Here is a 12,281-nt window from a genome sequence, read left to right on the forward strand (position 1 = left end):
AAACAAAAACATTCAAAAATCCAAAATAAAGTTCCAGAAAAGCTGCCAATAACACAATAAAAATGGAGAGGAAGCTAAAATAGCAGAATGTATTATCCTCACAGTGAGTAAGGCTAAGTCTCAGTCCAGGCTGCTTGTGTATGAGAAGGCACTTCCAATCCACTTTAGGGAAAATGATGGTGTTCGTTTTTCTGTCCGTTTTCATTTTGAATGATTCAGTCATTTCTATCAGTCTATCACTTACTGATTTGTGTTTTCTTTTTTTGTGCCTGATATGCTTTTTATACCTCAAAAGTGGCTAGGTCTAAGACACAGCCTATGTTAATACAGTCTCATCAACATAACAGCAAAAACCCTATTCCCAAATGATATTACATCCACAAATACCTGAGTTATATTTGTAGCTCCAGCTCCAGTGTTTGGGGTGCTGGTGACAGTGGTGAAGGGACAGAATTCAGTCTAAAATAGTGACCCAGACCTGTAGCCTTTAGATTATGCAAGAGTATTTTTTTACACAACTGGACCTTAGATCCCACAGAGGTTTACTGAATTAGAATTTTGTAAAATTGGGGTAAAGAAGTTAAAATTTTAACACATGTTCCTAGATGTTATAGGGAGCAATCTGGTTGTAAATCAGTGTCTCAAATTTTAGAAATCATTTGTAGAGACATTAAACTAGGATCACTTTCACCGTCCCAAAGACCAGCTATAGTTCAGTGCAAAACTCATTCTCGATTTCTGCCATGATGTATTTTAGAAAATTATACCACTTTCTGGAATATTTGAGGGAGGGCTAGGAAATAATATTTAAGAAATTTACCTAGATTCACAATAATGGCACTCATAATATAAATATTTGTTTTGAAAAACAGTAATTTTATAAAATGAGTTAATATAAAATGGGTTTATGAATATTTAAAAGGATAGTAAATAACTTTTAATTTCTGTTTGGATTTAATTTCTAAAAGAGCAGTTAATTATAAATGTAACCATAAATAAAGACATATATTAGTTGTCTTCAGTAAATTTTAAGATTGTAAAAAATCCTGGAAGTTCATGTTTGCCAAAAGATAATGATAGTACTACTCTCCTTGAATTTTTATAAATATTATATATAAGATATACCTGCAAAATGTTTAATAAATCTTAAGACATGATATTAACAGATAATATTCTTTTTGGTGGCATTCATTCTTCAAGGGCCAAATCTATTGATTCTCAGTTGCATCACCTTACACTGGCATCATGGTTTCCTTCTTGTTGTTAATGATGGCATCCAACAAAGTAAAAACCATAAGAGTTATGTGCAGGCTCTAGATTTTTATTGTTTTTAATTACTTCAAAAGGTGTTTGTTACTCAGAGTCAGGGGCCTTATGCAATCCGACTGCTAACCAGAAGAGCAATAATTCAAAACTACCAGCTGCTCCTCAGGAAAACAACAACGAGGCCTTCAAGTACGGTAAGGGTATGGTCTCGGAAACCCACCTGGGCAGTTCTACCTGAACGTTTGGGTCACTATGAATGGGCATCAACTAGATGGCAGTGAGTGAGTTACTGGAAGCCACTTGAAGTAGACTATGGTTTCAGAATAGCTATTGGACATTTAAATCTAATTTATTGTGAGTTAGAACTTTGTATTAAGGGTTGATTATATACATTTGAATCGTGATGTGGGTCAAGAATATGAAAAGTACAATGAACTGCTAGGACAAAAATGAGTAAATCTGTTCTAGAGCAAGCTCAATGAACGTGTTTCTTAGAAACAAATATGGTGAGATTTCTTCTCACGTCGTTTGGACTTGTTTTCAGTAACATTAGTTGTTGGAAAGAGACGTATTGCTTGGGAGGGAGAGAATTAACAAAAACAGAAAGATACCGAGATGGATTTACACAGTGGCTGCAACAATAGCTTCGAACATACCAAGAATTATAAAGATTGTGCAGATCTGGAAAGCGATGAGATCTGTGGTAGAGAGGATAGCTGTGAGTCAGAAGCAACTGGAGGGCACTCAACAACAACAACAACACTAGCAACAAGAACAATAACTACAACATAGCATGGACCCTAAACATATAACATAGAAACATTTAGTTATTTCTCTTAAAGTTTCCCTTTGGTAATGAAATAGAATAGGTACCTGGGATTGGGAAGGACCTTAATGTAACTTGAGTTGAATTCTTTTATGTAGAGAAGATTCCTTAAATGATTCAACTGGCGGAGTGACATTGGAGAGGTCTCTCAGTTCGAAGATTAATGTACCCGAAAGTTCTATAAGAGAAAGTGTCTGACTCTGCACCTAAACATTGCAATTATTGAAAGACTTGACCTTTGTGTTCTTAAGGAAAATAAAGATCAAATCTCTTTCCCCAAGTGTAGCAATTAGTTTCTTAAACACACATGCACTTACTCAGCACTTCATGATCTCATTGAACATGACATCTAAAAGTAGGCAGTTGAAATACCTAACTTTCTTCCTTTGGAACTGCCATTTTCACATCTGAGTGATCTCCTCCAGCAGGACTCATCAGGGATGCTAAAAATCCAAGAGCCAAGTCTTCACAAAGAAGCATCTTAAGCATGAATGGGGTCTTTCCCTCCCATAGCTATCTCTTTTATCACAAAAGTCATCTCTGAGACTTGTTTTGTGTCCTGGGCTAGAATAAAGTCACATCCACGCTCCTGGAACCATTGCTATTAAGACAAATTATGATTTATGCCTGTAGAATAAAATCAAAGTCTGGTAGCAAGATAGAGAAGAGAATTACTTAAGTAAATGTCAGCACACACACACACACACAAAAATGGGAAAAAATCAAGACAGGATGTTGGTTCTTTGAAAGAATCAGCACAATTTTCAAACTACTGGTAGCACTTAAAGAAAAAGAAAGAGAAAATGCAAATATCTAGAATTAGAGATTAAAAGGTTGACATCTCAACAGAGCCAAAAGACTGTACTCCACTAAGTTTGACAATCTAGAAGAAATGGACAAATAGCTAGAAATATACTACGCAAATGAACACAGGTGGATGTAGAAAAGATCATCAAGAAATTTCCAACCAAGAAAAGCCCAGGAAAAGATGGCTTCACAGGGGAATTCTAACAAGCATCCAGGGAAGAACTGTTATCAATTCCATGTAGATCGTTCCAGAATATAGAACGGACAGCAAATTCCCAAACTCAATCTATGAATACCAAAACCAGACAAAGAAGCATACCTTGTATGAGACCCACTTGATTATGATTAAAAATATATTTTGAAAAAAAAAACAAAACAAAAGAAATACAGAAATGCCACCAGATTTTAAACAAAATTGTAATTTCAAATGTCTCTGTGTTCTGCTTCATTCTCAGATCTTCCTGAAATGTCACTGTCCCTCCATCCACTCAGTGAAAGTTTGAAATGCTTACATGCTGAAGCTCCCTCCAGCTAACCAGTACCTGTGCACACCTGGAGCTATGCTGTCTCCTCCTCAGCTCTAATGCCACATCCCCACCCCCCTATTCAGCATATCTTTAACTGCCTCCCCCGAGAGTTACTCACTCAAAGAGTGGTACACCAGCTTTAATGAGAGAGGCTTAACACACTTCACAGTAGATGCCCACAACTTTAATAAGCCCTCCAGCAGTTTTCATAAGATTAATCATTGCAATCAGAGTTCTCCTGTTTTCCTCTGGTCTATTATTTCATGAATCCAAGTTAGAAAAGTGTCTATAATTAAATGCTTAACTTTGGACTTTTAAAATGTTATACATCAGCAGAGGTTCTCAGAGTGCAACTTCAGCATCAGCATCACCTGAGAAAGAGTGAACGACATAAAATCTGTGCTCTACTTCCAGAGTTACTGAATCAAAAACTCTACCAGTGGGGCACACGAATATGCGCTTCAACATGTTCTGAGTTTAAACATTTCTTCGACATGTTAAGCACTTCAGATACACACTAAAGTTTGTGGAACCAACAATAGAAATATCATGAATTCTGGCTTTAAGCTGTTTGGCTTTGGTTGAGGTCGGTCATGTTTCTGAGACTAAACTGTAATTCAGACAAGCATAAATATCAGTCAGAAAGCCTAAGTGAAAAAGGTTAAATGCATAACTACTGTAAACCACCAAGGAAGCATAATGCGACTCTGAAACACATGGGATTGCCATGCGTTGACTCAATGACTGCTGGCTTGATTTTTCCGTTTTCTTAAGAGCATAACTTATCCTCATTTTACTCAACATTCTGAAAGTTATTTATGGAATTGTCTTTCAATTGTAATTTTTATGTTATTCCTAGTCTGGAAGACAGATTAATTCCCATTATTCATCTGAAATGCTTTCATAAACTAACTAGACTTCTCCCTGAAAAAAGATTAGTATCTAATTAGTAAATACCGAAGCTTTCCATTCTGTTCCCAAATTTTCAGATGCTGTCTCTCTCATCTACTTTATGACTAATAAAGAATCACGTTGATTTTAATGTGCAGTGGCTGTGCTCTGATAATTGTTTTTTTGTCTTGCTCATTTTTTTCTTTCCCAAACTAAACTGGAGCCATTTAATACTCCCCAGACTGCTCCAAATCCCCTTTTCCTGCTGTTTTCAGTTTAGCATGTGGCAGGCTAAAAAGGAAGACAAATGATCAGAACTATACAGCAACACTTTACACTGAATGCTTTCACTGTGATCCAGCTTGGTGTACACGTATGTATTTATGTTCGCATGTTTTGGGTTCCTGCCCAGTAAGAGCTAATAAAAGCTAATAGAACTGTTAGATAATACCTTTAATGGAGATCATAGAATTAGATTATGTTTTGATTGGAATTAGATTTCCCCTTTATTGGATACCACAGAATTTTTTATGTTTACTTAAAGGGGAAGTGAGGGGGAGACAAACATACATTCAGTGATTTTCATTGTCTATTACATCATTGCTTATTAACCACCCAACGAATATCAGACACCTGCATTGTGTATTTTATCTTGCCAGTCACTAAAACAGACAGTAGCATGGTTTCCAGCATCACAGCAAAATGAAGCCTACGATGGAAGGACAGACTGAAAGTGTTAAAGAACACAGAAGTCAATCTGAGGATTTGTACACACCAGACGCAAGTGAAAGGTTTTTTGGTGCCTTCACATGTATGTGAGAGTTGGACTATAAATCAGGAAGATGGAGTAAGAAGTGGAGCCTTTGCATTACAGCGTTGGTGAAGAAAATTGACTATAGCATGGGCTTCTTGAAGAAACAAGTCTGTCATGGAAGAAATACAGCCCAAAGGTTCCTTAGAAGTGAGGATGAGAACACGTCACCTCATGTACTTAGGGTGTGTAACCAAGAGAGACCAAACCTGGAGGAGGACATAAAGTAGAGGCTTAGCCAAAAAGAAGAGGCCCCTATTGGAGAAGACTTGACAAAGCGACCACAGCAATGGTTTCCCCAAAAAACACAATGGTGAAGATGATGTAGAACCAGGCAGCATTTCATTCTGTTGTCTACCTAACACCAATGATGCTATGCACTTAAGAGAAATACCTGAAAGAGGAGCCAAGTCAAAGATTTATGACTCTTTGACTTTCTCAAGGCTATAAATAAGTTGTGCATTTTACCCTCAGCATTATGGTGTGCAATTTATGCCAGTGGGTTCGGTGCATTGCAGGTCTGTCCTGGTTCTGCCTTTAAGTCAATGCACTTGTGTGTTGTTACATTATCCTACCTCTCTGAATTTGCTTATTTTCTGTCAAAAAGAAAATATAAATACCTGTACTTTCAACTGCACCAGGTAGAGGAATGTCAAACAATATAAAGCATGTGAAGGTAGCCTGAAACCACCCAAAGTATGATGCATACTAAGTTTAATAGGAATTTATTATCTATTATCTTTTCCTATTCAATATAGATTTATTATTTTTTATACATTGTCCTATTAGTATACTTGTCTTTATTACTGAGTAAAACAAAGAGCATGTAGCCCCAAGGCCCTCAGAAACCATGAATTCATTGAAATTTGCTAGGTAACTTTCTTCATTCAGAAATTAGAGACAGTAACATTTTTGCTTGAAATGAAAAAGGTCTGGAGGCATAAATAATTCTCCTCTGCAATCCTGGAAACTCTCATACCTGCTGATTTGGAAGCATTATGTTGGATTGAAGAGGCAGCATCTCCTAGAGAATTACACAGTCCTGCTTTCAGAACCAGTTTCAGAAAGACAACAGTTAGGGTACAATTTTCTCTAAGAAGGAGGGAGTCACATCTAGCACAGAATTTTTGGGTAAAGGAAAATATTTGTAACAGTGGTTGGTATATTTTGTATAATAATATAAATGTATTGAATTGGTATTTGAATTTTTCAGGACAGAATACTAGGAGGTTGTGATGGTAGTTTGATTATATTCTTTAAATCATAATTTCCCTGTTAAAAAAAAACATCAAATACTTTCATGTTAGCTCAGTTTAAGTAAGCATTATTGTTCTCCATTTGTAGTGGTGTCTGTATTTGTTCTAGCGCTCATTCACTCGTCTCCAGTAAATGCTGATTCACAGCGACTCTACAGGACAGAATAGAACCATCCCCGTGGTAAGGCTGTCACTCTTTATGGGAGTAGAAAATCTTGACTTTGCCTCCCTAGAAGCAACTGGTGGTTTTGAACTGCTGACCTATGGTGAGCCACCCAACTCATAACCACTATGCCACGAGGGTCCCTTGTGTTTGTTAGACAGCCAGGCAAACTTCAAGATGTGACAATGACACGATAATCAATGCTTTCCTAAAATCTGCAACTAGAGATAACCACCCCTTTCTTATGGTCCCTATTCTCCTTTGTACATCTTCTCATGCTCGCATGCACCACATTTTATTCAGGCTCATAACACAATCATGTATGCAACTATTTTCATATTAGATTGTGAACTCCTTAAGAATAATAACTCTCTCATTTATCTCGTCAATCCCAGATCATCTCAGGAACTAACACATGGAAGTTTCTTACTAGATGCCCATTGATTATTTGTATGTAACAAAATTTTATTTATTATTGAAAACTCATTGTACTTTGCAATAAACTATACTTCCAACCACACATAGCTCAAGACTCATAAATTAACTAAGACACAGCCTATAAGGATACCAAGGTAAAGTTATATATAATTTTACCTATATATATAATTTTACCTATATATATATATAATTTTACCTATAGCTCAAGATATAGTTTTTGTAATTTTGTAGAAAGTATGGTTGAAAACAGCTTAGGGTAGGATTTTTGTATATTTTACTTCATAAGATGGATTTCCACAATACATAGTTTTAAAAAAATTTTAACCACTTTTATAGTGAAAACTTATTTTAAAAGTATATTATCAAGTACACATGCACTAGTTTATTCCAAACAAAACGCCCTTCAACATTTGGGATCAGTGGGAGTCTGCAGACATGTTTTCCAAGCCGTACACTTATCTTCCCTTCATTTTAAAAAGCAAAAGAAGCCTACGTCAAAAGAGAGGCTCCTCAGGGATTTCCTCTTTTAATTAAGTTAAAGTCAGAAAGCTCCATTTCTATGGTTATGGTGATCTATCTATCTATCTATCTATCTATCTATCTATCTATCTATTTATTTGGCTTCCTTAAAGGTATTCGTGAGGGGTTTTCTCTTAGAACACAGGACAATCAGAAGTGATTATTATGAAGATGCTTTAAGAACATTGGAAAAACTACAGTGGTGAGAAAGAAGTATGGAAAAGTACAGTAAGGATTCCCCCACCCCCCATCAAGACAAAGTACCCGCTCATTGTTTTTTCTTGTATCCTCTCCCAGCCCCCCCCCGCCCCCCCCCACAGAAACAAAGGTCTTTATTAGGGGAAAAAGCCCGGGTTTCCTATTCGCAGGGTCTCCTGAGGTCTGACATAGCCAAACAGACGGCTCATCAAAGATGTCTGAAGGAACAGTGGGTCAGGTGACAAAAGAGGAACAGGGAGCTGAAGGAATTCGCCATTTTGGCAGTTCATGATAACAAGTCTGCTCTCTACTTGTGAGGAGGTTTTACCTCAATTCTCAGTGTTGCTTATTGAAAATTCAAGCCTGAGAAGCAGCCAACAAGGCTTCCTGGTGGTTTGTTTGTTTTTGCCAAGTCGGTAAGTAAATACAGGGATGCTTCGTGTCCGTGGGGGTGTGGAGTCTCTCCACAACGTTCTCTATGGGCTGCAAGCATAGGGCTCCTGCCAGATGGAGGAAATGGAAGATGGAAGGAGTCCGGGTCTTCTCCACAACGCAGGTGACGCGACCAATGGAAAGGAGAGTTGAGCTTCCAGTCTCTCAAGGCACAGAAACCATAGAGCCGTATTTGTTATAAAAACTACCCTCCTCCAAAATAAAATCTTTATATCAGTTATTTTAAATGATTTCTGACTCTAGATAATAATTTTTAAAATCAAAAATTCTGTGGCAACAACTGCAATACATATAAAACTCCTTGAAAGGTACATTTTAATTTACCACATAGGTGGGCTATAATTTAGTAAGTGACATTTATAACGTAAGTCTCCACGGTTAAGTAAGCAACAAATGGGAGTTTCAGAGGATGGCTTTGACAATCAAATCATATTTCCTGTTAGAAGAGTCTCTTCTTCCCTTCCCCCAAAGAGTCCTAAAGGACAATAGAACAAGAGGTTCCAGAAATCCCTGGAGCAGGAGGAGTTAACTTCTGTGACAGACTTGACAAGTAAGGCTTGATCTTGTCAGCTGCAAGCTTGATCTGCTTTTAGCCAGAGATGTAATCGCTCATTTTTAGAGAAGTAAAGTTTATTACATTGGAAACAATGCAGCAGAATTCTCAAAACTTTACTCGTGAAATGTCATTTACTTCTTACAAATCTCCCTTTTGAAAATACAATTCATAGACGCTGCAACCTCAGAAGGTTGCATTCAAGATGAAAAGAGGAAGGCAATAGTCAAGGAAGTCCCATCCAAGTGCTTTCGTCAAATGTTTGTGAAAAACCGCATACGCCTCTTTACAGTCAGATAAGTGATTCGAAATACGCCTTTAGATTAAGCAAAGAAAAGGCTCTAATGGTATGTACCATTTTATGAACGTGCCATGACCGAGTCATCCTTTTGCTTTGATGATTTTCAACATTGTGCTATTATAAATAGTGGTTGCCATGAACTTCATTAAATAGGCATGAGAGTTTCTTTAAACTATGAGGACGTGCTTTAAAGTCGACTACCCAGGTATGCACATCTTCCGTTCTGTTAGAAAGTACGAGATTACTCTCCGAGTCTTTCCTGACAGCTTATACTCACAACAATGGTTCATTGGTTTATGAGATTTTCTGTTTCCATAGATTCTTAACTGATTTATTGACATATACGATACAATATAAAGATTTGGAATTATTGAAAAAGTATTGTGCACTCATCACCATAATCAGTTTGAGATAATTTTATTTATTCTTGTATCAATGCGTCAGTCTGGGTAGACTAGAAAAACAGATTCAGAGTCACTCATATGTGTTTAGGAAAGAGCTTTGTATAAACAGTAATTATACATTAAGAAAACATTCCAGTCCAGTCCAGATCAAGTTCAAAAGTCCAATATTAGCCCATATGTCTGATACCAATCCTCTTCAGACTCATGAAACACAAGCAATGCCACTGAATGCAGGGAGATCACAGGTCAGTGGGTGGAAAGTCTTGTGGATCCAGTGGTGTTGTAAGCATCTTAGGGCTGGTAAGTGTCTCCAATTGGCTTGTCCAGCTCCAGAGGTCTGGTTCTAACAGCCTCTCTCCATGTGTCTTCTCCACAGGGATGTCTCATAGGGAGTGAGCAGAGAGAGAGAGAGAGAGTCTCCTGCCTCCAAGGAGGAAATACAAGAGTTCCCAAAATCCTCAGGAGAAGGCCATGCCCATAGAGAGGACTTACCAGCTATGCTCTGTTGATAGGCTAGACTCCACACCTTCAATCTGAATCCTAAAGTTGACATCAGATTATGTAACTATCACAGCTCCCTATTTCCCCCCAACCTTCTGGTAGCAAGTGTTAACCTTTATGGATTTGATTGGGAAACTTTACCCCATTAACTGTACAGCTTGATCTTGCCCCTTTAAACTTCCTTTTGTTCCAGAAACCAATTTTTTTTTTACATTTAAAAGGGATATTATTGGAGTCCCTCGAGAATTCCCAAACTGACTTTTTGATGTGGTGTTCTGGTCATGCGGTTGGGTAAATAGTACTGTTAGCGCCAAGGCTAACAGTTCAAATCCACCCACCACCTTGTGGTAGAAAGAGGAGACTGCTTGTTCCCATAAAGATTTACAGCCATGGAAATTCCATGAGAGAGTTGCAATGGGTCCGAATCTACTTGATAGTGGTAGGTTGTCTGCAAGCAATCATGGAGATGCCACAGGACAGAACAGTTCTCCGTTCTGTTGCTATGAGTGGACAATAAACTAGACAACAACAGCTCTTGACACAAACAACAAAAATATGAGTTATGGGCCCTGTGTCCTGTGAAAGCACGAGTATTCAAAGAAGATGGCATGGTAATTTTTGTGATGGGATCATGGTCTATCTTAACCCTTGATCACATGTAAACACACACAGCTGGCCCAACTGCATAAAACTAAATGCACACAAACATCAGTACATGTCAAACCTTAAACGTTGATTAATGTTGGTGGGTTGTATTCCTGTCAGTTTCCTGGCTGTATTACTGAACAATAGTTATGGAGCTGTCTCCATTGGGGAAACTAGGGGAAGGTTACATGGTCTCCCTGTATTTTCTATTATTTTTGCATGAGAATTTCCATTAGTCTCAATAAAAGATAGTTTAACATATTTTGGGATTTTTTGCTGCAGAAAACATGAGTAGAAATACACATCATGATCAATTAAAAATCGGGAACCTTTGTAAGTATGTAAGGGGGAGATGATTCATGAAGTCATCTATCTATCAGGCAGTTATCCATGACTTATATGCTATTATTCCCCGATATATGAACAAAGTACCAGGGATCACACAGCTCTTAGCTAATGGGATGGCATCATTTGAGGGAGAAAAATATATACCACACACACCATAAAGTGCAACAAGTACAGGAATGGATGTGTACAGAGGTGCATGCCTGGGTGGTGGTCAATATTTTATGGAGAAGTTGCACGTTAGCAAAATTTTCTTGAATGACTAAATCTTGAAGAATTTATATAACTGCACAGATTTCCTTCCGCATCTTGAAGCTCACCTCAGAGAACACAGCAAACGTCAGTGTGGAGGGAGCCGTGAGAGTACAAGCACGGAGGCATGGAATGATTTGACTTTGTCACAGGAACTGGTGCTTCATGTTCTATTGCTGGGCACAGGGCTGAGTTAACATGCTAGCTGGGAGGAGGTCAGTAAGAGCCAACCGCAAATGGCCTGGTTTACATTGTCTGGTAGGAAAGTTAGGGTTTTATCTCCTAGGTAACATATGCTCGTTGGAGGTTTTTCAGATAGGTCAGATATATTCCAGACATATTCAAGTGCTATCTTGACAATCTTATAGGAGAATGGGAAGGAATAAAACAAGCAATCTGGAAAAAAATTCATTTGATGCCAAATCTAAGAGAATAGAGAATGCAAAGGAGAACATATTTGTAAGTAGGTAGGTATTTGTTGAACTGGTATCGGGGTCTTATGTTTTGTAACTGTGTTAGTCTGCGTTGACTAGAGAATCAAATCCACAGATACTCATGTGTATAAGAAAGACCTTCAGATCAAATCCATAAATCCAATATTAGCCCATATGTCTGATACCAATCTATAAAATCATCTTCAGACTCAAAAAAACCATGCAATGATGTCAAATGCAGGAAGATCACAGGCCAATGAGTGGAAGGTCTTGTGGATCCAGTGATGGTGTAAGCATCTCAATGCTGGCAGAGGCCTCCACGTGACTCCTTCAGCTCCTGGGATCTAGCATATCTCCATGTGTTTTCTCCACAGGGATGGCTCCAAGGGAGTTAGTGTGTGTCCTGCCTCCAATGAACTATTCATCTCTTTAGTACCTCCAAATGAGGTCATCAAGCTGCAACATGATTGACAGGTTAAACTCCACCCCTTCACTCGTAAGCCTCCAATTCACAGTAGAATATGTAATTACCAGAGTGAATGGTTCATTTGGGAAGTCTGCAGATAGCTGTGGAAACAATTTCTTTTGTAAGAATTAATACCAAGGGCATATGAGGGAGGGGGGAATGGGGAGGGAGGGGGGGAAAAAAGAGGACCTGATGCAAGGGGCATAAGTGGAGAGCAAATGCCTT

The sequence above is a fragment of the Tenrec ecaudatus genome, chromosome 8 (assembly GCF_050624435.1).
Source record: "Tenrec ecaudatus isolate mTenEca1 chromosome 8, mTenEca1.hap1, whole genome shotgun sequence".
Classification (NCBI taxonomy): domain Eukaryota; kingdom Metazoa; phylum Chordata; class Mammalia; order Afrosoricida; family Tenrecidae; genus Tenrec; species Tenrec ecaudatus.